This window comes from Balaenoptera acutorostrata, chromosome 4 (genome assembly GCF_949987535.1).
Source record: "Balaenoptera acutorostrata chromosome 4, mBalAcu1.1, whole genome shotgun sequence".
NCBI lineage: Eukaryota > Metazoa > Chordata > Mammalia > Artiodactyla > Balaenopteridae > Balaenoptera > Balaenoptera acutorostrata.
Window position 1 is genome coordinate 3416018 of NC_080067.1, and position 26040 is coordinate 3442057.

Consider the following 26040-nt stretch of genomic DNA (forward strand, 5'->3'; position numbering starts at 1 on the left):
TATGCCAAAGAGAACTCATTCATGTGTGTGACATTTACATTAACTGGGTGGGCTTTCAGATCGGTCATCTAAACCTTTAATGTTATTTATAAGCTACAGTATTAAATTCATCCACACAACCCACGTGAAAAATATATACATCAGAAAAAGAGGTTTTTTTAAGTTGGTCTTCCTTCATGCAAATATGTTCAGAGGGTAAGAACCCATGTTTCACTCTTCTTTTTCTTTGCATAAGATTTTTCTTTTTCTTTGCGTAAGATTCACTGAGGCATCCAGTCTTCCTGTTCTCCGTGTTAAGTTAGAAATTTAACTCCTTAAGTTGTCATTAAAGAGGAAATGGACAAAGTTTCCAGATATTTATGGGTCAGCAAATGAACAAACTAGAATTTATAAAGAAATGCATCATTACATATTTTACAATAGCTTTCATCTAGCTGTAAAAGCAATCCATGCGTACAGTGGAAATTTTGAAAAAAAAGATAATAAATAAGAGATAAATAAAAAGAGATAAATAATAAATAAGAGTTAAAAAAAGATATTTAATATTCACTCTTGATTTCACTAGCTAGTGTTATAGCTCCTCAACATTTTGGAGTGTTTCTTCCAAATCTTTTTCTATGCAAATATAATACATATATGCTTTAAAATGGTCAAATTCATATTTTGTATGCGTAGTTTTTCAACCTGCTTTTTGCATTTAACATTTTATTGTGGTTATTTCTCACACTGTGATTTGTGAGTATTAGTTTTAATGGCTGCACAATTACTTTTTAAAAGTCTTCCCCGCAGTTTGGAACTTAGAGACTGCTCTGACTTCATGCTACTAAGGCAAATATACTTCTGTAGACATCTGTGCATGTAAATCTTAGTTTGCATTTTTGGTTATTTCCTTGGGAACATCCATGCTCTCTTGGGGCTAAAGCAGAAACAAAACCTAGGCCCCACGTCCTAGGAAAGAATTGATCCATTTCAGCCCTGTTAAATTCCTCAGGATGCTTTTCTGCTAAAGGAAAGACCAGTCATGTTCACGTCCCTCTTTACCCACAACCTGTCCTCACAAAAACAACATTACCAAAGTGGACCATGGTGCTTGGCCCGAAACATATTTTTCTTTCTTTGGGTGTGGAAGATAAGCCAAGATGGCAACTTGCCCAAAAGTGATCCAAGAACCTTTTGTAGGGAAAGTTTTGTTCGATAGGACCTGAGAGGATGTTTTAAAATAAAAGTTTTATTAAGGCGAAATGTGTTCCTGGGTTAGAAAGATAAGGTTTCTTCTCACATGCCTGGACTAGCTCCTTCCAACATGTTTGCTAGTTCTCCTGTAGACACACAACTTCAGTGACCTGAGAAAGACTTTACACCCTGAAAAGAAAGATAAAGGAAACTCAAGAACATGAACTCCTTTATCACAGAGATGCACAGAGATGCTCACACCATTCTTCATTGTCAACTGTAGAACCCTTTGTTCCTCTTTCAAAAGCGTCTTTGTGTTTCTTGGAATGAGCTGGCCGTCTCTCTCCCAGCTGTCAGAAATGCAAGAGAACTTCATGGAAAGCAAGAGTGTATATTGTTCCCGAAAAGGTTAGAGGTGAGCTCCCGTCACATGGTCACCGTCACCATCTGCTCTCGCCGCAGACATTTTTGCAATGGTGGGACCACAAATGTTTCTCTTACAGCTATTGAAGTTCCTGTTCCCAGAGAAGCAGGACCTGGCAACTTGGGAGGACCCTTCCTCTTGTGGCTGTGCCCTGACTGATTTACTGTGTGACTTTGAAAACGTTTTATGAGGGCTTGTTCTGGAAAAGATGATGACAGCTTATAAAGATACAAATACCATAATAAGTAAACATAAGTTATAAAGAGTAAGAAAAACCAAGAAGCAAAGGAAAACAGGGATAGACACTAATAATGAGCTGGAGATTGGGTTAATATGCAAATTTGTACCATTGTACATTTAATAACTTTTTACTGAGTGTCTAATATTTGCCAGGAACTCTGGAACACATTTTTCAAACTTAGTTGCAACACGTTAATGGTCCATGGAATCATTTAAGTGAGTGACCACCATTTTTAATGGAATGAGATGTGAAGGGCTAGAATAGAATACAGTAGAAAATATCAGAGGTCATTGCACAAAGTAAGGATATTATTTACAAAAATATAACTGTATACTGGGTCATGATACAAAGTGTATTTCTTACTGTAGCCATAGTAGAAAGAAAATTTGAAAACCACTGACCTGTGGGTATGCACAAATTTAGGGCTGAGTTTTCTAGAAGCCAATGGGAATAGGGAAACGTTATACCATTTTTGCTGCTCATTTCCTACAACTATGCAGAAGGAAAAAAAATTTTTTTGCTATCCTTCACAAAGAGAAAAAATGAATAACATACTAAATAACCTTCTTACAGAAAACCCTGGTAATTTAAGGCTATTTCTTTCAGCCTCCCCACTTCCTCCCCCCTCATATAAATAACAGCATCACTCTACACTCTACAAGATGTCTGAAATTTACCCTGATGTGTACTTTAGGTCCTATCACGCTCCTTACCATGCATGTCAATGTTCTTAAGAATGCTAAGTAGGGGGGCTTTCCTGGTGGCGCAGTGGTTGAGAATCTGCCTGCCGGTGCAGGGGACACGGGTTCGAGCCTTGGTCTGGGAAGATCCCACATGTCGCGGAGCAACTAGGCCCGTGCACCACAACTACTGAGCCTGCGCGTCTGGAGCCTGTGCTCCGCAACAAGAGAGGCCGCGATAGTGAGAGGCCCGCACACCGTGATGAAGAGTGGCCCCCGCTTGCCACAACTAGAGAAAGCCCTCGCACAGAAACGAAGACCCAACACAGCCATGAATATATAAATAAATAATAAATAATAATTAAAAAAAAAAAGAATGCTAAGTAGGAAACGGGTGATATTTCTTAAAGTTTTGTAAACAAAGTTATTTTTTGAAGCAAAATGTAGATACATTCCATTAAAACATACAGTAAAATGCATACATCCGTTGTAGTAAAAATGATGGTTACTTACTAAGGTGATTCCAGGGACCATTAATGTGTTGCAACTAAGTATATGAGTCATTAGCATACAGCTTGATACATTTTCACAAAATGTAAACACCCATGTAACCACCATTTAGATCATGAAATGGAACAATTGACAGGAAGGAGAAACTCTCCTCCTTCCCCCTTCATTCTCTCTCCCAAAAGACTGAACTTTCCTGAGTTCTAAAACTACAGATTAATTTTGCTTCGTTTTGAATTTTACGTAAAGGGCTCATGTAGAATGTATTCCTGTGTCTGACTTACTTTGCTCAATATTATGTTTGTGAGACATTCCATCCTTTGTGATTTATATATTTCATTGTGGGCATATATCCGTTGGAGAATAGTTTGTTTTCAGCTTTGGCTATGATGAGAAGTGCAGCTATGGACATTTTTGTACAGGTCTTTTGGTGAACATGTGTACACATTTCTGTTGAGTTTGAGGATGAAATTGCTGGTGTATATATATATTTTTTTTCAGTATGAAGAGATATTATAGTGTCTCAGGGCATGATCATACATGTGTGTCCTTGGGCCTGGTGAAAATCTACCTGGAGATTCACCAGTGTTTCAGTAACAAGTACAAGCACACACGTGTTCTTTTCAATTCCTTTGTCTTATTTTTATTTTGGAAAATATAAGTAAGTATACAGAATAAAATTTAAATCACAATAACCCAGCCACCCAAAGATGACCACTTTTAGCAATTAATTGTATATCCTTTGAGACCTTTGCCGTTATAGATAACACTACGTGAACATCTTTGTCACTGAGGCTTTGTATATATATATATCCATAATCATTTACTTAAGATAAATTCTGGGAAGAAGAAATGCTGAATAAAGAATGTGGGAAAGCTCAGGCTTTGATACACTCACTAATGTTTTACTAGTTAGATGAGTAGGGGTGTGGGGAAGGGCACACAGAAAGCAGATGAATGTCAAAGAAGTCACAGATAAGAAAGAATATACTAGCACCAGAGGACGGGCAAGAAAACCTCCAAAGATTCTCTGCTATGATGATCCTATAGTACCTGTTCATTTTTTTTTTCTTTTAGAAAGAAGAAATAGTTTTTTAATTCTTTAAGAAATAGCTTTCTTTCGGTAGGTCCCACTGAACTTGGAGCTATCTAGCCTTTTACTGTTTGTTTTTACAGTTATCTGTGTTGCTCCAATTCCAATTGCTGCTCCTTCGTGAGTAGTGGTTTCCCTGCCGGGCTTTGTTTGCAGATCCCCCGGAGGTGGTTCTCCAGAGGGATGAATGGCATCTTTGTTCAAAGGGGCCAGGAGAGAGAATCATCTAATTCTACCAAAGGCAGGAGAGAGTAAACCGATCCTGCGTTTCCATTGCTGTTGGAAAAAGAACAGTAAATGACAGCAAAATTGAATAACGTGATACTTGCACGGTATAAATGGCCCAGCGGAAGAGATGTGATGAGAAGGAGAGTGAGGGTTTGATCTCTGCCTTTCAGTTTTCAGTCATTGTCAACCACGAAGTACAAAAATTGGCTCAGCAGAACTTAGTTTCAGCCAGGATACTAGACAGAGAGCCAAGAGATTTTTTTTCTCTGCTAAGTTGCCCAGGATTGATGTTTTGTGGATATGTTTACATTGGTGAATAAAGTCAGAGCACTTTATTTTCCTACGGTTGTGCTTTTCAAACTGTGGGCTGGGTCCTATTCGTGGGTAATGAAATCAATTTCACAGGTTATTACTAACTTTTCTTTAATGAAATAGTATATAAAAAAGAACAGAATAGGATAGTGTTGAATGGAATAGAAAATATCCAAGTACATCACATAAGCAAGAATACTATCTTATGGGACTTATATTTTAGTTAGCTATACATACACACATCTAAATATATGGACATGTGTTATAGATTAAAACAAACTTTTCATTATGGGTCATGGTCAAATAATGACTGCTGGGAATTTTTTCATTAGAGATTTTTTTTTTCTTCTCTTTTTCTGGGAATATTTTTGTATATACACAATTTTCCAAAAGTTGTTTCTTTGGAATTGAACAGATCAAATTTTGGGGTTTGGGGTTGAGGGGAGCAGGAAACATCTTTATGTTAATATAGACAACAGTTACCTTCTTGTTGATCCAAAGTACAAGTAGAAAAAACTTGGCTTATCTGAATCTGTCTTTATTATGGTCCTATTTAGAAGGCAACTCTGATAATGACACCTCTTTTCCAATGTCAGATGGAAAACACCCAAGGTTAGAAAACTGTCATGGTGGCATTCAAATACCAACCCAAGGGTCAACATATTAATACTCTGAGAAAAGGATGGCTCATGGTAACACGATATACCTACTCGCCGGTGATTGGAGTTAAGACTTTACCAAACAATGAAGTCACTAGTAGCTGATTATGATGACATGTGCTGATTTTAAACATTTACTATGATCATTCGATAATAGAATAAATTTCCATGTATGCAAAAATTTTCCCCCTAATTCAGCTTCATTCAAATCTGTATTTAATTGCTTTGAGTTAACATTAAGTGGATTCACAAACTTGGGTAAGATCTAGCAGGTGGCCCAATTGTATGTAAGTTTCCCATGTGTGGGAAATACGCATATAAGTATGTGTATACAGATCATACGAGTATATAATACCTTATGCTAAGTGATCCATTCATTGGTACTTCATCCTTATGAAACCAAAGAACGGTCAGTACAATAAATAAAAACAGTCACTCTAGAAAGCAATCACTCTAGTGGCTGCCTGAGGAGATATTTCAGAGGGGTTTGGAGATTGGGTTTGGACTCAGCAGTAAGGAAAGATTGCGTTTGATTAGTAATATCTGTGACGACATGGAAAGGGGACAGTGGTGATATACGTGCCATGTGTTTATCTTGGAACTTTTCAATTGAGTGACTCTTTACGGTATCTTGGAAACATGAGTTGCTTCCTCTGTTTCATAGGGGAAAGAAAGGAATAGCCTATGGAGGTGGCCCAGAATTAAACCTTTTATTTATTTTCTTCTGTACCCTTTTTTAAAAATCGAGGTATAGTTGATTTGCAATATTATATCAGTTTCAGGTGTACAACACAGTGATTCAATATTTGTATACATTGTACTTAATTTACAGAATTAAAGCTTTTAGTGTCTCTTGATCTTGTTTCATTTCTGTTCATATTTATCTAGATTATTTTAGATAGTGTCTTACAAATGTTCGTGTCTGTTTACCCCTTTCCATTCCCATTGCCACGGTTACATTTTTGATCCTCATTAAAATGATTAGTAGAGGAGCTCTCTAGATGGCTGTCCTGCTTCTAGCGTTCATAGTGTTGGATGGGGTCAAGCGTCACAGGCTCCACTGAAAACCATGTGAAAGCTCTGTCCCATCTCTCGGAAAACTGAACACTTGCACAGACTCCTGCCAATGTGTTCAGGAGGGTTGTGAGCTCTGTGAGGTCTACGCTTAATTACAGACCCCTAGTCTGGCTCTCTCCCTCCCATCTACCCCTCACATTTTTATCAGAGTAATATTTCTAACACACACTTTGGATCATATTACTATCTTCTCAGAACTGATTCATTTCCCGTTGCCTTCAGGACAGAAAGAAGTCCAATCTGCTTAGGTGGGTCTCCAAACTCTGTTTTTTTTTTACCAAAATATATTTGGCATATTCCATTGTGGAATGTATATAACATGTTACACTGGCACATTTATATATAGTAAGATAATTGCCATCGTAGGGACAGTTAGCACCTCTGTTACATCACATAGTTATCTTTTCTTTTCAGGGGTCCCAACTCTTTCAAGCTCTCACCTTTGTAGCCTCCTTGCCCCCCTCTTCTCCCCTGCACCTTCCTCCCAAATACACACCCTCTAAACCTAACCAGAACACTTGGTCTTTCCCTCCATGGTTCCTGCACTTGGCTCCTATGGGTGCTGCTACCTGAATATCCTTTTCCACCTGTTCAGGCCCTTCCTAACCTTCAAGCCCAGTGTCTGTTCTCACTCTCCGTTATTTCTGCAGACAGAGCTCTCAGCGCCGATGAATGCCTTGTGGTGTCTCGCCCGTCATGGTGAGGTGTGCCTGTTTGCCCTCAGATCCCTGGCTTACCCTTCCCTGGTGTGACTGACCTGACTGAGAGGATAAGAAGGGTAACAAGCCTAGGAAACTGGGGGGTTTTTGCTAGACTTTATGCATTTACTCTCTTTATATTATATAATAACCTACAAGAAAGTAACTGAGAAGGCTGGCTAGCAAGGGCAGATGAAAGGTGGAAGGCATATGAGATGCAAATTATTGGAGCTTGAAGTTACAAGTCAAAAAAAAAACAAAAAAACCCCAAAAAACAGGGCTGTCCAGGTTCCTGAGTCTGGGGTCAGCCTTGGAAGGTCCTGAAGGAAGAGGGAAGCCAGGAGTGCCTTTCTCACACTCAGACCATCTCTCTGATGGCAGATCGTCTCCTCTGGGGCTTCCGTTCCTACTAGGGAGGGCTTCTGAGCTGTCAGCTTCTGCGGGGTGGCCCTGTCCCCTGGGCTCCAGCACCGACACTTCTATGCTTTGTTCCTGTTGTTCAGGGACCTTCTGCAATGACTGAGTTCCTGGAAGCCTCCTGCTTCCCCGTTTGCCTTCACGTCTTTCCTTCTGTGTGATCAGTTCCCTGCATTATAGTCCTTATGTTGAAATCCCTAGACTACTTTATATTTTCCTAGTTGAACCTTGACTGAAACAGCTGGCATTTGGTGGATAGTTGATGAGTCTGACTGCCTAAATTTTAAACTATCTTCTATGGGGACATCCGTTTTTTGAGAGAGCCAGGGGTAGGTCCTATATCGGTTATATCTAGTACACAACAACATTTTGTACAGTTACCTGGGAAAGTAACACATTACCTCAAAACTCAATGGTTTGAGACACTTGGCATTCATAAGTTCACGAGTCTGAGGGCTGGCTACTGGCTGGTTCTTTGAGTTCCGTCTGGGCCCACTTGTACATCTGTGGTCAGCTGGGTGGTTCTGTGTATCTTGCCTGGATGCTGTCCTATGTGTGGGGCTTGGCTGCTCTAGGCTGATCTAGGATGGCCTTGGCTGAGACGTGAGTCAACAGCACCACTCTGTGTTTCTCAGCCATGACAGGCTACCCCAGGCGTGTTCTCATGGCAGTTACAGAGGAGCGAAGCAAACACATAAACATAACAAGAACTTTTTCAAACCTCTGGATGGAGCATATCAGCTAACATTCCATTGGCCAAAGCAAGTCACCTGACCAAAGCCAAAATCAAAGAGGGCAGGAATATTGGCGGAACCTCTTTAGTAAGAGGAACTGCAAAGTTACGTGACAAAGAGTAGGGACAGGGAGGGCTGAAGATGTGACCGTGAATGCAATGCAGTCAGTCTATATCAGGCTCCACAGGTTTGATGAGAGAGCCGAGACCAAAGAAGTAGAGAGATAGATGACATTAATGTATCGCCATAATAGTAACCCCTTTTAAATGAAAACTTTGCAATAAAATACACATTGTGTATTCGCTAGTTTGTTCTGTAGAGTTCATTTGTACATAGTTACAGACTGAAGAGCATAGACCAAGTAAAGAGCCATTTATAACTAACATATTAATAAACCAAGCTAAAGGGACTTTATTTATCCTTTAACCTTCAATTTGCATTAATTGGGAGCAGTCATGGGAAATGGGGCCAACCTTACCTCAGGTCACATGGCTTAACAAAATGAACTGTTTCATGCCCAGAAATAAATGCCTTCCAAATATAAATATGAATCAGTTACAAAACAGAATATTTTGAAAGCACAAAATAACCACACTGTTAATATATTTGTGTCCCAATTAAAAATGTGTAAGGAACACACATTCTGGGCTAAAGTTGTCCCAGGGAGCGATTCTCATTTTTGCTTTGAATCTTGTGTAAACAAACCGGGCAGCCTCCTTTGAGCCATGAGCAAATCCATGGCTCCCTGTTTTCTAAAGAGAAGAAGAATTAGAAATGGGAATGTTTAAGTTGGAAAGGTCTGGGGCTTGACCTTGCTGCTTTAAATTTCATTTCCTTCATTACTAGGAAATCACTTTGAATTTGTCTTGTTGGAGAACTCTAATTTGGTTTGTTCTTGGTTTGAGCCACACCATGAAAGAGATGCTGTCGGTTTGTATTATAGCAAAACTTGGAAGCCACCTCAGTGACACTGTTTTTCAGTTGTCTCCTCTGCTGTTTTAATCTTTAAACCTGAGCCTGTTCTCAGTAATTCAGAATGAAGCCCATGACATCCGACTGCCTGAGACAGAGTCCCAGCTAGCCTCTTTTTCACTGGCTTCGGGCATAATTTTAAATCTTTCTCTGACTCTCTTTTCCTCATCTGAACAATGGGCTTATACCTACCTCGTCTGATCATTGTGAGGATTAAATTAAGTGAAATTAGGTGAGAGAATTAGCATAACCCAACCCACAAAATGTGCTTAAGAAGTGGTATATATTAAACTGCTTATTATTACTAATTATTATGTGAGAGTGTTTAGGTTGTTTTCACTGAGTCAGGTTCATGTATATTCTTCAAAGTGTAAATCAGAATTATACCTTCAAAAAATAAGTTGAGGTTCAATATTGTTTACATACAAGGCACTGTTTGTTTTTAGGTATTAGTGTCAAGGGTAGTGGTGTATATCTATTCACATTTAAAACCACAACAGTTACAAACACAGGCTTCTTTCTGGCTTGTCAATTTAGTCTTTGAGAACGCTTTTAGAATATGCTTCTTTTTTTTTCTTTTTTCTTTTTTTTTATTGAAGTACAGTTGATTTACTATGTTGTGTTAGTTTCTGGTGTACAGCAAAGTGATTCAGTTATATTTTTTCATATTTTTTTCATTATAGGTTATTACAAGATATTGAATATAGTTTCCTGTGCTATACATTAGGACCTTGTTGTTTATTTATATATAGTAGTGTGTATCTGTTAATCCCAAACTCTTAATTTATCCCTCTCCCTCCCCACCCTTTCCCCTTTGGTAACGGTAAGTTTGTTTTCTATGTCTGTGAGTCTGTTTTGTAAATATGCTCCTTAAATATCTTGGTCTTCAGCCTTAAAATATTAGAGCTTCCGATGTTCTCGCAAACAGTACAGTGACACTGACAACTTGGGATTTGAATATTTACGACAAAGGCAAGTGGAGAGAGACTTTGAAGAAAACAAATACAACCTCAAAGTCTTCCTTAATGTTGTTTGAAAAGGGAGGAAAATTAATAATAAGCAGATCAACTTTTAACAACTATGTTTTACCTTTCAATACACTTGACTGTCCACTCTGCATAGAACCATAGTAGAGAAGACAGAGCAGCATCTTGAGAAGCTCAGAGTGGAGTTGCAGAGAAGCTCTGCACATGCACACATACACATGCGCGCACACACACGTAACCAGCGCGCAGTTTAATGGCATGACAGGTGCTTTCCTGGTGTTAGGTGGAAAGGCAGTGACAGAGCTGAGACTTAGTGCATTCAGCACGGTCAGCTCACACACATGATGTTGAGAGTCCAAGTATACGTAGGTTCATATCGTATAGGTGAATGAAAAACACACAAGCACTGTTCATTGTCCTGGATACTCATCTTGTATGTAAATGTTTTTTAAAAATGTACTGGCAAGATACAAATTCATGGTCTGGCCTCGGAGTGGGTTGTCAAGGAGATTATACCTATGCTCTATTTTATTTTTTTAAAAAAATAGCAGATGGGACAAAACGTTGTCAATGGTCCATTCTGGGCAGAGGGGACCCAGACATTTGTCCTGCCAACCTGTGCTTTCCTATGATCTCTAAGTTTCCCACAAGAACAGCTACAACTGCGGGACCACAGCCATGGAAAAAGCAGCCCCTCGCTTGCTGGGCAGACAGACACTTGGAGACGTCGTCTCCTGCAGGAACAGATGCCCTGGTTTCTCCTTCATCTGTTTACACCTGGGGGAAGAGTCCCCAACATCACCACACTTGACACCGTCTAGACAGCTCTGTAGCTTCCTCTTGGCTCCCCCATCCTGACGTCTCACAAGGGCACAGCCCCGGCTGAGATTTGCTGGGACCTATCCTGGGAACCATCCTCTGACACCCAACTGGACCCTTTTTAGCACAAAAGTTCTAAATTGTTTGATTCACATTTGCCTTTTAGTCCTCTTCCGAGGCTGGGAAGCCAAAACCCCGGAGTCCTGTGCAGAAAAGTAGGTTCTTGGGATCCACAAACATTGTCTCATGCCTATAATGTGTTATTACAATCCTTGTGTTAAAGTCCCTTTCTCTGAAACCAGCTCCCCTTTGGAATGAGATTTTATCTAAGTCTGTTTGCATGTATTCAAAATCAGAGACAGCTCTGAAACCAGACCCCATTTAAACATAGAAAGAAGAGCAGTGGTGAATTAAGCAAATGTTGGGGGAGTTTTAAAAACAAAACACACACACATCTATTTATCTTCTTGTGTTTCCTTTTTTCCAGATCTGCATTTTCCCTCCCATTGGCCGTCCTGCGTGGGTACCAAGTTCCACACGGGATTTCATGGATTGTCAGGTCAGATGTTGGGCTTGACTTGGCTGTTTGCAGATTCGTGATTTTATGATTGCCACTTTTCAGCATTATGGGAATGATCTTCCAGTTTATGGCATTGCTGCTGTTGTTATTTAAGATGGTTTTGAACTCTGTGGGTAATCAGATTCGTGATTTTATGATTGCCACTTTTCAGCGTTATGGGAATGATCTTCTAGTTTATGGCATTGCTGCTGTTGTTATTTAAGATGGTTTTGAACTCTGTGGGTAATCAGATTCGTGATTTTATGATTGCCACTTTTCAGCGTTATGGGAATGATCTTCTAGTTTATGGCATTGCTGCTGTTGTTATATAAGATGGTTTTGACCTCTGTAGGTATTCAGGAGGAATATACAGCATTCGATGGGTTAAAAATAAACGTAATGGAGAGAAGGACGCTTCAAATTCACTTGGGGGGAAAAAGGAGTAATAATTGGACAGAGAGAGAAAGGAACCCATTTTTCATTTGTTATGTGGAAAAATGCTTGATGGAGGACCACAGTCCTTTCCAATCTCTCTTTTCCTTGAGTGCTAAAGAAAGCAAAAGGATCAGCTCACCCTTGGTCAGAGCAAGTCAGGAAGGGCATGTGCACCTGTGCAGTGAAAACCCCCTTCCATTACTGACGAGCCCATACAACTTCCCTCCAGTCCCCAGATGTTTGGAAATATCAGGCAGCCTGTTCAGTTTGGAACACTAGGATGTCATCTGGAACCCAGTTTGTTTACATTATTATAACAACAGTTGCAGTTTGTCTCTGCAGTTAGGGTTGTGTCAGCACTTTCCTTTCTGTGTTTATTATTTTTAGCAGTTTAAAAGCTAACCAGGAAAAATGGCTTTCTGGCGGCGAGGTGACATTCCGGCTGGGCCAGGGTCTGTGGCGTCTATAGATACACTGGCTGGCTGTGGAGTCGGGCCTTTTGAATACAGCCTTTGTGCTTCCATCGCCAGGGCCTCTGGCCTATTGTCCAGCCGCCTCAGTTGAGGTGGCACTATCTGATTGTAACCGGTACTAATATTACAGTGTTCGGTGCCCAGACCCTCCCCGGGGGCCCCCAGTCTGGCGGCCTCTGTCTCCCAGCTCTCTCTCCAGGGGACCAATCCCAGCTCTCATATCAGAAACGCTATTTGTAATTTATAGAAGGTTCCAGGGAAAAGGATCGGTAAGGATTGGCTAGACCTGCAGTTCTCTCACTTTTTTATTTTTATTTTTTACAAAGAACCCTTTACCCAAATGCAATCTTCCAGTGAAACGCAATTTGTAAGACCTGGAAAAGTACAGCTGTTCTGTTTGAAGGAGAGAACCCCAGTTTTCAGCCTCCACTCCACCCACCCCCAATCAAGGTGGCTTCTCAGGTCCCCTCCCCCAACCAAGAAACCTACGACTCCTCAGAATACTTGCACAGTTTTCACAGGGCGAGGCCCTCAATTTACAGAGAAGGAAACTAAGACGTGATTTCATAGATGCTTAAAACATGAGACATTAGGCACTAAAAAAGTACACTGCATTCATCCATTTTTATTTAGTTCTAAAAAAGGCACAGCTAGTCTACCATAATAGCAATCAAAATAGTGGTTACTTTGGGGAGAGACCAGATTGACTGGGCAGGGACACAGGGAATTTTTCTGGGGTGATGGAAATGTATATCTTCATAGAAGTATGGGTTACATGGCATTTGTCAAAACTCGTCTCCTTTTTGCTATACATAAATTATACCTCTGTTAAAAAAATTAAAAGAAGGAAAATAAAGCAAAAAAAATTTAGCTGTTTTGTGAATGAAAATACTGAGAGCTTCCTGAAATACTGAAAATACTGATGGTCTTTCTTAAAGCTATGTGCACTCTTTATTGAGTGGAATCTACCGTCATTATGCAAAGTTGCAGAAGACAAGAGACCACACTGCTTTTCCAATTATTGAACTTTCTTTGTTCAATAATTACCAAAACCAGAAAAAAAAAATCTCCGAGAATTTCAGACAACAGAACCCCTGAATACCTTCTGGGGTCTTCTATCCAGTAATGCAGCTAAAGGATGATGTATGGGATTCCTGGTGGTGGAAATCCCGAGTATAGTACTTGATTCATGCATTACTTTGACATGTACTGTTGGTAATGCTCGGGAAATTGTTCATAATTTTTTAACCTTTGCTCCTTCATCTGAATGCTTTTTCGGGACCTGTGAAATACAAGATGGCTTCTTCTATATCTTATCAGAGTTGAACTTCTGGTGACAGGTTGGAATTCAGGCCTTTAGTGACACCTCTTTCCTTGCAATAAATCATCTGGACCCTTTAAAAATGACTTTTCTCCCCCGGAAATACTTGGAACCAAGCCTACTTGAATTCTTCTATTTGTGTGTTTTAGAAGTCCGGCAGTAACATGGAAGGTCATTATTTGGGTTGAAATGCTGCTAAGGCCCTCAGCCCAGGCAGATAGGACCCAGTGGCCAACTTGGACTTTAGAGCTTCATGAGGAGAGTGGGCTGAGAAGAACAAGGAGAATATTTTTTGAAAAGGAAGTGATGATAGTGTTGGGGGATAGTAAGAGAGGGCAAGCGAGGGTCACGTGAAGCAAGGGCAGAAAGGATTTAAAGATACCGTTGTCCCTCCGTATCTGGGGGGAGTAGTTCCAGGACCCCACATAGACCAAATGCTCAAGGCCCTCAAGTCCGTAAAACGATGTAGTACAGTCGGCCCTCCTTATCCGTGGGTTCTGCGTCCACGGATTCAGCCAACCCCGGATTGTACCCGAATGTTCCAGCCTCTGAGGCTGTGTGACTTTTCTTCAAGAAGAACAAACTGCTACTTTAGTGATTTCCCAACAAAGGGCTAAGATCTATTTCATTCACAAAATGGATCCACATGACCAAAAATTTAGTTCACTAATGAAGCAATGGCAAAACGGAATCATTTGTAAAAGGAACATTTTTTTTAAACCCACACATACTGCACTCTGCCTGCACAGACACACAAATGTCTTCATCAAATCAAATTTAATTCAGCAAGGTTTATATCCAACCAATTTAGTTTAATGTGCATAAGAGCAGAAGTGAAATTGCACAATGGAAGAGTTTGAACAGAATTTGCTTTTTTGCAATTCAATGCCCATTTGAAAGGAACTGTTTCTTCAAGTCATTCATTGAGTCAACTTATCCAAATGGCAAGTACCAAGAAGAATTGTATGACTTCTCCATTCCAGGGACTTGGAGCAAGTGATTCTCCCGGGGCCAATGTTCTTGAAACGTACGTGTGTGTGTATGTGTGTGTGCATTCATCTACAGGTCAAGGAGCATTTGGAAAATGCAATGTGTGTGCAGTCAGATTTCAGTTATTTGTAACAATGAGAGTAAAACATCAATAACTGAAGTCCAATCAATGGATATTTTTTCCTGTTGACTTTTAAAAATTAGCAACCTGGACGTTTTTAACCCCTGAACTGCTTATGAGGTCTGTGAACAAGTGGGAGTATATCCTGATTTGAGTTTTATCTCCTTCTTTCTCCCTCAACTATTTTTTCTATTGGTGCTATTGGGCTAATAACAACTAAAAAACTGGATGAAAGAAAAATAGCAGACGCCTTAATGTGCATATTATTATTATTCTCAATTTCCAGACAAGGAAACTGAGGGTAAAGGATGAGGAGCAATGCCTGAAGATTTTTCTGTCATAGAGGCAGGGCTGGGCTTGAACTCAGATCTTTCTATCTGTGAGCCACTGTCTTAAGAAGAGAAGCAATGGATTGAAACTAATCATCATATTACACTGGCTGGAGCAGAAAAATACCTAAATTTGTGGAGAGAATAAACTACTATTTTGGGCCTGCCCATAGCAGAAAATCTTAATAACAGTGACAAACACACAAAATTTTATTTTTCTCTCCAGGGCAATTGGGGGTGGTTCTCTTATCATCAGGGACTCAGGTACGTTCTATCTTTCTGTATTTCTATTCTTAAGCATATGACTTTATCTTCAAGGTTCCTTCCTAGGTCAAGATGACTGCTGGAGCTCCAGCCCTCACACATAAATTCTAGGCAGCAGGAAAGATGGGAAGAAGGGGGCAAAGGGACCCATTTCCAGCTGGTTTTCCTCTCTAGGAGGGCTTCCCTGAATTCCCACCTCATGGCTTCTGCCTACAATCTCACGTACCGACTCCTGGTTGCAAAAGAGTCTAGAAAATGTAGCTGGGTACTTTGCATCCAGAGGTGAAGTGAGATTTGGTTGTAAAGGAATAGAATGGAGGCACCTAGCAGATTGGTCACAATCAGACAGCTATTAAAGGCTTTTCAATTTTGGAGAGGCATGATCAGGATGGTGCTTTAGAGGAACTGATCTTGTAGCCAACTGGTTGATGGATAACAGGGGAAAAATGAAGGACTCCAATTTGTGGTGATGAGTTTTGTATTACTGAGGTGGCACTGGGGACAAGAGAGATCAATGTGATCCAATTTGTGAAGAATGCATTGACCAAGGAGAATGTATTCATTAATTAGCCGTGCAATTCAAAACTAGGTTTCAACAAACACACACACACACATATGTTTGTGAGGTGTGTGTATGTGTATAAAAATACATAGTATATACATGTTCATATACACGTATGTATATGTGTGTGTATGAATGTGTATGTATATATGTGAGTAAATATATATACATACACATATATATATATGAATGGAAACCAGGGAAAGACATTTAGGCTGAACTTCTAGGAAACAGGATCCAGATAAAAAAAACAGTCTCGTGTTGTTTTTATATGCAGAAAATTGGCTGGAAATTTAATGATGCGGTCTATTGGCAATAGATAAATAATGCATAAACAAATATATGCAGGCATACACACAACACAAACAACATAAAAGTTTTCTAGGCCTCCATACCACCAACTGCAATAATTTTTAAATTTTGGCATCCCTAAACAAAGAAAAGGGAAAAATTAAAAGGAGCTAAATTATAAACTTCTAAAGGAATAAGAGGTGAAGGCATTGTAAGCATAACTAAGAAGTTATCCTAAGAAGCCAAGCTAGAGGAAGTAGGAAAGTCAGGGTGGAAAAAAAAAAAACAGTTTTTCTTTCCCTCTTCTCTCTCTCCTTCTCCCTTCCTTTCTTTCTTCCTCCCTCCCTTCCTCCCTTCCTTCCTCCCTCCCTCCCTCCCTCTCTCTCTCCTTTCTTCCTTCCTTCCTCTCCTTCCTTCTTTTCTTTCTTCCTTTCTCCCTTCCTTCCTTTCCTCCCTTCCTTCCTTCCTTCCTCTTTTCTGTCCTTCCTTCCTCCCCTTCCTTTCCTTCCTTTCCTTCCTTCTTTTCTTTCTTCCTTACTTCCTTTCCTCCCTTCCTTCTTTCCTTCCCTCCTTCCTTCCTTCCCTCTCTCTCTCTCTCATTCTCTTTCTTTCTTTCCTTCTCTCACTCTCTCTTGCTCTCTCTTTTCTTCTTCTTTAACTTCAGGAGGGGTCGAATCATGCATTTGGTAACCATACATTCATAGACTTTTCATGATGAGCTCCCAAATGTGAAAGAAGTTCAGCTCCAAGCCATCACCGCATCGCTTATGTTCAGCCAATGAGCAGCAGGTAACATCTGGCCATTTTGTGGATGACAAAATCAAAGCCAGTCTGTGGTGCTGGTAGAATGCAGCCAGGCCCCCGGCGTGGCTGTTTTGGAACTCCTCACATCCGTGGTACACGGTACCGCCACATATACAAACACATCTTGCGTATGTAACCCACAGGGCTGGGAAAAAATGACCGAGTTTGTCAGTACAACTTTCTTGGTACTGTGTGTTTGACATCTTTGGCTGCAAGGCAAAATGAGTTTTCATTTTAGCTTTTTAAATCAGCTGAATAAGCAGAACTTGATTTTCTGATTTAACCCTCCCTGATGGCATTGTGCAAAGCTAGCCTGAGTCCTGTTTTTCCCACCGCACATTGGAGAGGGGTGGGTCGGCGGGGCCCCGGCTGTCTGCTCTTCCCTGTGTCTTCTCAGGAAGCCTGTCGAGGCAAGCGTTGTAATTTCTGCTGTAACATCCTGGACAGAGTCTCGCATTAAAAAGTAAATGCCTATACACTTAACGTAGTAAAAGAACAAAAACATGCATGGGAAAAACACGCCAACTGTAAAATAGTGGCTAACTTGGCAGAGAGAGGGGAGGGAGAAGAGAGAGAGAGACGGACAAAGGTCATGGTGTTTTCTTAGGTTTTATTTCTTATAAAGAGACAGATGAAACCAAGAGAGCAAATCAGAATGGTGGGCCATGTGTATCCGTAATATTGTTTTATACTCCCTTTTAAAAAAATTTTTATTTTATATTGGAGTATAGTTGATTAACAATGTTATGTTAGTTTCAGGTGTACAGCAAAGTGATTCAGTTATACATATACATGTATCTATTCTTTTTCAAATTCTTTTCCCCTTTAGGTTATTACAGAATATTGAGTAGAGGTCCCTGTGCTATACAGTAGGTCCTTGCTGGCTGTCTATTTTAAATATAGTACTGTGTATACGCCAATTCTATACTCCTAATTTATCCCTCCTTCCCACCTTTCCCCTTTGGTAACCATAAGTTTGTTTTCTATGTCTGTGAGTCTGTGTCTGTTTCGTAGATAAGTTCATTTGTATCATTCTTTAGATTTCACATAAAAGTGCTGTCATATGATATTTGTCTTTCTCTGTCTGACTTACTTCACTCAGTATGATCATCTCTAGGTCCATCCATGTTGCTGCAAATGGCGTTATTTCATTCTTCTTAATGGCTGAGTAATATTCCATTTTATATATATATGTATATATATGTGTGTAATATTCCATTGTACATATGTGCGAACGTGTGCACTATTTCATAATTTTAAAAACTTTTTCTTTTCTTACTTTTTTTTTAGGCTATAGACATTAACATTTTATTTATTTATTTTTAACATCTTTATTGGAGTATAATTGCTTTACAGTGGTATGTTAGTTTCTGCTTTATAACAAAGTGAATCAGCTATACATATACATATATCCCCATATGTCCTCCTTCTTGCGTCTCCCTCCCACCCCCCCATCCCACCCCTCTAGGTGGTCACAAAGCACAGAGCTGATCTCCCTGTGCTATGCGGATGCTTCCCACTAGCTATCTATTTTACATTTGGTAGTGTATATATGTCCATGCCACCCTCTCACTTCGTCCCAGCTTACCCTTCCCCTTCCCCATGTCCTCAAGTCCATTCTCTACATCTGCATCTTTATTCCTGTCCTGCCCCTAGGTTCTTCAGAACCTGTTTTAATTTTTTTAGATTCCATATATATGTGTTAGCATACAGTGTTTGTTTTTCTCTTTCTGACTTACTTGACTCTGTATGACAGACTCTAGATCCATCCACCTCACTGCAAATAACTCAATTTCATTTCTTTTTATGACTCAGTAATATTCCATTGTATATATTTGCCACATCTTCTTTATGCATTCATCTGTCAGTGGACACTTAGGTTGCTTCCATGTCCTGGCTATTGTAAATAGAGCTTCAATGAACATTGTGGTACATGACTCTTTTTGAATTATGGTTTTCTCAGGGTATATGCCCAGTAGTGGGATTGCTGGGAAGTATGGTAGTTCTATTTTTAGTTTTTTAAGGAACCTCCATACTCTTCTCCATAGTGGCTGTATCAATTTACATTCCCACCAACAGTGCAAGAGGGTTCCCTTTTCTCCACACCCTCTCCAGCATTTATTGTTTGTAGATTTTTTGATGATGGCCATTCTGACCGGTGTGAGATGATATCTCATTGTAGTTTTGATTTGCATTTCTCTAACGATTAATGATGTTGAGCATTCTTTCATGTGTTTGTTGGCAATCTGTATATCTTCTTTGGAGAAATGTCTATTTAGGTCTTCTGCCCATTTTTGGATTGGGTTGTTTGTTTTTTTGATATTGAGCTGCATGAGCTGCTTGTAAATTTTGGAGATTAATCCTTTGTCAGTTGCTTCATTTGCAAATATTTTCTACCATTCTGAGGGGTGTCTTTTGGTCTTGTTTATGGTTTCCTTTGATGTGCAAAAGCTTTTAAGTTTCATTAGGTCCCATTTGTTTATTTTTGTTTTTATTTCCATTTCTCTAGGAGGTGGGTCAAAAAGGATCTTGCTGTGATTTATGTCATAGAATGTTCTGCCTATATTTTCCTCTAAGAGTTTGATAGTGTCTGGCTTTACACTTAGGTCTTTAATCCATTTTGAGTTTATTTTTGTGTATGGTGTTAGGGAGTGTTCTAATTTCATACTTTTACATGTACCTGTCCAGTTTTCCCAGCACCACTTATTGAAGAGGCTGTCTTTTCTCCACTGTATATGCTTGCCTCCTTTATCAAAGATAAGGTGCGTGGGTTTATCTCTGGGCTTTCTATCCTGTTCCATTGATCTATATTTCTGTTTTTGTGCCAATACCATACTGTCTTGATTAATGTAGCTTTGTAGTATAGTCTGAAGTCAGGGAGTCTGATTCCTCCAGCTCCGTTTTTCTTTATCAAGATTAGCTTTGGCTGTTCGGGGTCTTTTGCATTTCCATACAAATTGTGAAATTTTTTGTTCTAGTTCTGTGAAAAATGCCAGTGGTAGTTTGATAGGGATTGCATTGAATCTGTAGATTGCTTTGGGTAGTAGAGTCATTTTCACAATGTTGATTCTTCCAATCCAAGAACATGGTATGTCTCTCCATCTGTTTGTATTATCTTTAATTTCTTTCATCAGTGTCTTATAATTTTCTACATACAGGTCTTTTGTCTCCTTAGGTAGGTTTATTCCTAGATATTTTATTCTTTTTGTTGCAATGATAAATGGGAGTGTTTTCTTAATTTCACTTTCAGATTTTTCATCATTAGTGTATAGGAATGCTAGAGATTTCTGTGCATTAATTTTGTATCCTGCTACTTTACCAAATTCATTGATTAGCTCTACTAGTTTTCTGGTAGCATCTTTAGGATTCTCTATGTATAGTATCATGTCATCTGCAAACAGTGACAGCTTTACTTCTTTTCCGATTTGAATGCCTTTTATTTCTTTTTCTTCTCTGATTGCTGTGGCTAAAACTTCCAAAACTATGTTGAATAATAGTGGTGAGAGTGGGCAGCCTTGTCTTGTTCCTAATCTTAGTGGAAATGGTTTCAGTTTTTCACCATTGAGGACGATGTTTGCTCTGGGTTTGTCATATATGGCCTTTATTATGTTGAGGAAAGTTCCCTCTATGCCTACTTTCTGCAAGGTTTTTATCATAAATGGGTGTTGACTTTTGTCGAAAGCTTTCTCTGCGTCGATTGAGATGATCATATGGTTTTTCTCCTTCAATTTGTTAATATGGTGTATCAAATTGATAGATTTGCATATATTGAAGAATCCTTACATTCCTGGGATAAACCCCACTTGATCATGGTGTGTGATCCTTTTAATGTGCCGTTGGAGTCTGTTTGCTAGTATTTTGTTGAGGATTTTTGCATCTATGTTCATCAGTGATATTGGCCTGTAGTTTTCTTTCTTTGTGACATCTTTGTCTGGTTTTGGTATCAGGGTGATGGTGGCCTCGTAGAATGAGTTTGGGAGTGTTCCTCCCTCTGCTATATTTTGGAAGAGTTTGAGAAGGATAGGTGTTTGCTCTTCTCTAAATGTTTGATAGAATTCGCCTGTGAAGCCATCTGGTCCTGGGCTTTTGTGTGTTGGAAGATTTTTAATCACAGTCTCAATTTCAGTGCTTGTGATGGGTCTGTTTATATTTTCTATTTCTTCCTGGTTCAGTCTTGGAAGGTTGTGCTTTTCTAAGAATTTGTCCATTTCTTCCAGGTTGTCCATTTTATTGGCATATAGTTGCTTGTAGTAATCTCTCATGATCCTTTGTATTTCTGCAGTGTCAGTTGTTACTTCTCCTTTTTCATTTCTAATTCTGTTGATTCGAGTTTTCTCCCTGTTTTTTCTTGATGAGTCTGGCTAATGGTTTATCAATTTTGTTTATCTTCTCAAAGAACCAGCTTTTAGTGTTATTGATATTTGCTATCATTTCCTTCATTTCCTTTCCATTTATTTCTGATCTGATCTTTATGATTTCTTTCCTTCTGCTAACTTTGGGGTTTTTTTGTTCTTCTTTCACTAATTGCTTTAGGTGTAAGGTTAGGTTGTTTATTTGTGATGTTTCTTGTTTCTTGAGGTAAAATTGTATTGCTATAGACTTCCCTCTTAGAACTGCTTTTGCTGCATCCCATAGGTTTGGGTCATTGTGTTTTCATTGTCATTTGTTCTTAGGTATTTTTTGCTTTCCTCCTTGATTTCTGCAGTGATCTCTTGGTTATTTAGTAGTGTATTGCTTAGCCTCCATGTGTTTGTGATTTTTACAGATTTTTTCCTGTAATTGATATCTAGTCTGATAGCACTGTGGTCGGAAAAGATACTTGATACAATTTCAATTTTTTAAAATTTACCAAGGCTTGGTTTGTGACCCAAGATATGATCTATCCTGGAGAATGTTCTATGAGCACTTGAGAAGAAAGTGTATTCTGTTGTTTTTGGGTGGAATGTCCTATAAATATCAATTAAGTCCATCTTGTTTAATGTATCATTTAAAGCTTGTGTTTCCTTATTTATTTTCATTTTGGATGATCTGTCCATTGTTGAAAGTGGGGTGTGTAAGTCCCCTACTATGCTTGTTTTACTGTCGATTTCCCCTTTTATGGCTGTTAGCATTTGCCTTATGTATTGAGGTGCTTCTATGTTGGGTGCATAACTATTTACAATTGTTATATCTTCTTCTTGGATTGATCCCTTGATCATTATGTAGTGTCCTTCTTTGTCTCTTGTAATAGTCTTTATTTTAAAGTCTATTTTGTCTGATATGAGAATTGCTACTCCAGCTTTCTTTTGATTTCCATTTGCATGGAATATCTTTTTCCATTCCCTGACTTTCAGTCTGTATGTGTCCCTAGGTCTGACGTGGGTCTCTTATAGACAGCATATATACAGGTCTTGTTTTTGTATCCATTCAGCCAGTCTATGCCTTCTGGCTGGAGCATTTAATCCATTTACATTTAAGGTAATTATCGATATGTATGTTCCTATTACCATTTTCTTAACTGTTTTGGGTTTGTTATTGTAGGTCTTTTCCTTCTCTTGTGTTTCCTGCATAGAGAAGTTCTTTAGCATTTCTTGTAAAGCTGGTTTGGTGATGCTGAATTCTCTTAGCTTTTGCTTCTCTGTAAAGTTTTTAATTTCTCTGTCAAATCTGAATGAGATCCTTGCTGGGTAGAGTAGTCTTGGTTGTACGTTTTTCCTTTTCATCACTCTAAATATGTCCTGCCACTTCCTTCTGGCTTGCAGAGTTTCTGCTGAAAGATCAGCTGTTAACCCTGTGGGGATTCCCTTATGTGTTACTTGTTGTTTTTCCCTTGCTGCTTTTAATAGTTTTTCTTTGTATTTAATTTTTCATAGTTTGATTAATATGTGTCTTGGCGTGTTTCTCCTTGGATTTATCCTGTATGGGACTCTCTGCTCTTCCTGGACTTGATTGACTATTCCCTTTTCCATATTAGGGAAGTTCTCAACTATAATCTCTTCAAATATTTTCTCACTCCCTTTCTTTTTCTCTTCTTCTTCTGGGACCCCAATAATTCGAATGTTGGTGTGTTTAATGTTGTCCCAGAGGTCTCTGAGACTGTCCTCAACTCTTTTCATTCTTTTTTCTTTATTCTGCTCTGTGGTAGTTATTTCCACTATTTTATCTTCCAGGTCACTTATCCGTTTTTTGCCTCAGTTATTCTGCTATTGATTCCTTCTAGAGAATTTTTAATTTCATTTATTATGTTGTTCATCATTGTTTGTTTGTTCTGTAGTTCTTCTAGGTCCTTGTTAAACGATTCTTGTATTTTCTCCATTCTATTTCCAAGATTTTGGATCATCTTTACTATCATTACGCTGAATTCTTTTTCAGGTAGACTACATATTTCCTCTTCATTTGTTTGGTCTGGTGGGTTTTTACCTTGCTCCTTCATCTTCTGTGTGTTTCTCTGTCTTTTCATTTTGCTTAACTTACTGTGTTTGGGGTCTCCTTTTCACAGGCTCCATGTTTGTAATTCCCATTGTTTTTGGTGTCTGTCCCCAGTGACTGAGGTTGGTTCAGTAGGTTGTGTAGGCTTCCTGATGGAGGGGACTCGTGCCTGTGTTCTGGTAGATGAGGCTGGATCTTGTATTTCTGGTGGGTAGGACCACATCCGGTGGTGTGTTTGGGGGTGTCTGTGACCTTATTATGATTTTAGGCAGCCTCTCTGCTAATGGATGGGGTTGTGTTCCTGTCTTGCTCGTTGTTTGTCATGGGGCGTCCAGCACTGGAGCTTGCTGGTCGTTGAGTGGAGCTGGGTCTTGGTGTTGAGATGGAGATCTCTGGGAGAGCTTTTGCCGTTTGATATTACATGGAGCCAGGAGGCCTCTGGTGGACCAATGTCCTGAACTCGGCTCTCCCACCTCAGAGGCTCAGGCCTGACACCCGGCTGGAGCACCAAGACCCTGTCATCCACACGGCTCAGAAGAAAAGGGAGACAAAAAAGAAAGAAAGAAGGAATAAAATAAAATAATTAAAATAAAAAATAATTATTAAAAATAAAAAAATTAAAAAGTAACAAAAAAAAAAGAAAGAAGGAAGAGAGCAAACAAATCCAAAAACAAATCCACCAATGATAACAAGCACTAAAAATTATACCAAAAAAAAAAAAACCAGACAGACAGAACCCTAGGACAAATGGTAAAAGCAAAGCTATGCAGACAAAAATCACACAAAGAAGCATACACATACCCACTCACAAAAAGAGAAAAAGGAAAAAAATATATATTTTTTTTTAAAAAAGGAAGAGAGCAACCAAATCAATAAACAAATCTACCAATGATAATAAACTCTGAATACTAAACTAAGATAAACATAAAACCAGAAACAAATTAGATGCAGAAAGCAAACCCCAAGTCTACAGTTGCTCCCATAGTGCACCGCCTCAATTTTGGGTTGATTCATTGTCTATTCAGATATTCCAGAGATGCAGGGTACATCAAGTTGATTGTGGAGATTTAATCTGCTGCTCCTGAGGCTGCTGGGAGAAATTTCCCTTTCTCTTCTTTGTTAGCACAGCTCTGGGGGTTCAGCCTCATTTTCTGTTAATTTCTGAGGTTAAGAGACAGTGAGTCTGGTATATCCCATTTACCAACCAAAAGAGACCTTTAGTTCTCTAGTTTAAGCTTGGCCTCAGTTCATTTGTATCTTGGATCTGTGGGCTACTAATTATGGTCATTTTACTAAATGGTATGGTTCATATTTTTATTTAATATGTTGTTAATGAAAAGCAACTGCTTTCTTCATTAAAATTCAAAGAGAGTAGGAGTTGAGGGTAAAAAATTAGCCCATATGCAGTCTTCCATATGCATATCATGTTTCATAATAAAAAGGAGTTAGAATGGAAGAATTAACTGTAAGAAGATGGGAAAATGATATCTAGTAACAACTAGCAACAGAATTCCTCTAAGGAAGGAACTGTATTTACTTGGGAAAATACCTTGACCAATGTGCTTGGAGATAGAAAAATAAATCTCCAAGGGATCTGGATGAGAGTGGAACTGTTCTGCTAGAGGCAAGAGGAGGTTTGGTCCATTGCTCCAGAGAGAGAAGGGAGATGGAGATGGAGACAGAGATGGAGATGGATATGGAGATGGAGGTGGAGATGGAGGTAAAGGTGGAGGTAGAGGCGGTGGGGTGAATGAATGAATGACCAATAGTGGACAAAGGGCCAGAGAGATGACAGAAGCTGCAAGGTAGTGAAGTGACTCCTTCTCTATGACCCCTCAGATCCTACGTAAAGAAACTGAAATGTTTGGTGGCGATCGATGTGTTACAGAAAGAACCTACTTTTGACTCAGGTCATGGGGTGAAGCTGAGGCAGTTCAGGTGCCCACAGAGGTCTGACGTGGCTGGGGGGATTGTAGAAATCTTGCAGAATGGGGGTTCAGACCAAGGTGGAAGGTGGCGGAGGTAGGTCTTTTATCTACAGATGTTGCATATTATGGTGGTTTAGAGTAGTGCATCTCAAGTTTTAATGATCATACTGTCAACTGGGAATCTTGTTAAAAACAGTGACTCTGAATCAGGACATCTGGGGTAGGGTCTGGGATTCTGTATTCCTAGCAAAGCTCCTGGGGGAAGCCCATGATGCTGGTCAACAGACCACACTTGGAGTAGCAAAGTGGCTCCAGGACCAGATTTCCCAGGTTCAAATCTAGTTTTGCCACGTATTTACTGTGTGACTGAGAGGAAATTATTTCACTTGCTTTTGACCGTTTTCTCAACCATGACATGGAGACAATACCTCGTAGGGTTGCTATGAAGATTAAATGAGTTAATGTATGTAAAATGCCTAGAACAGTGAGTACCTGACAGATAAAGGAGCTATATTAGGGTTAGCTTCAGCTGCAA

General features: G+C 39.4%; 1 protein-coding gene across 16 annotated transcripts in view; it reads left to right on the top strand.

The window, feature by feature from the left end:
• The window catches only part of THRB (thyroid hormone receptor beta), a 386038-nt gene that overhangs the window by 148091 nt on the left and 211907 nt on the right, over positions 1-26040 (top strand). For all 16 annotated transcript variants that reach the window (XM_057545136.1, XM_007173862.2, XM_007173859.3 and 13 more), the window contains one exon: positions 11508-11579. The gene's annotated coding sequence lies outside the window, so the exon portion shown is untranslated. The remainder of the gene's footprint in view (positions 1-11507; positions 11580-26040) is intronic.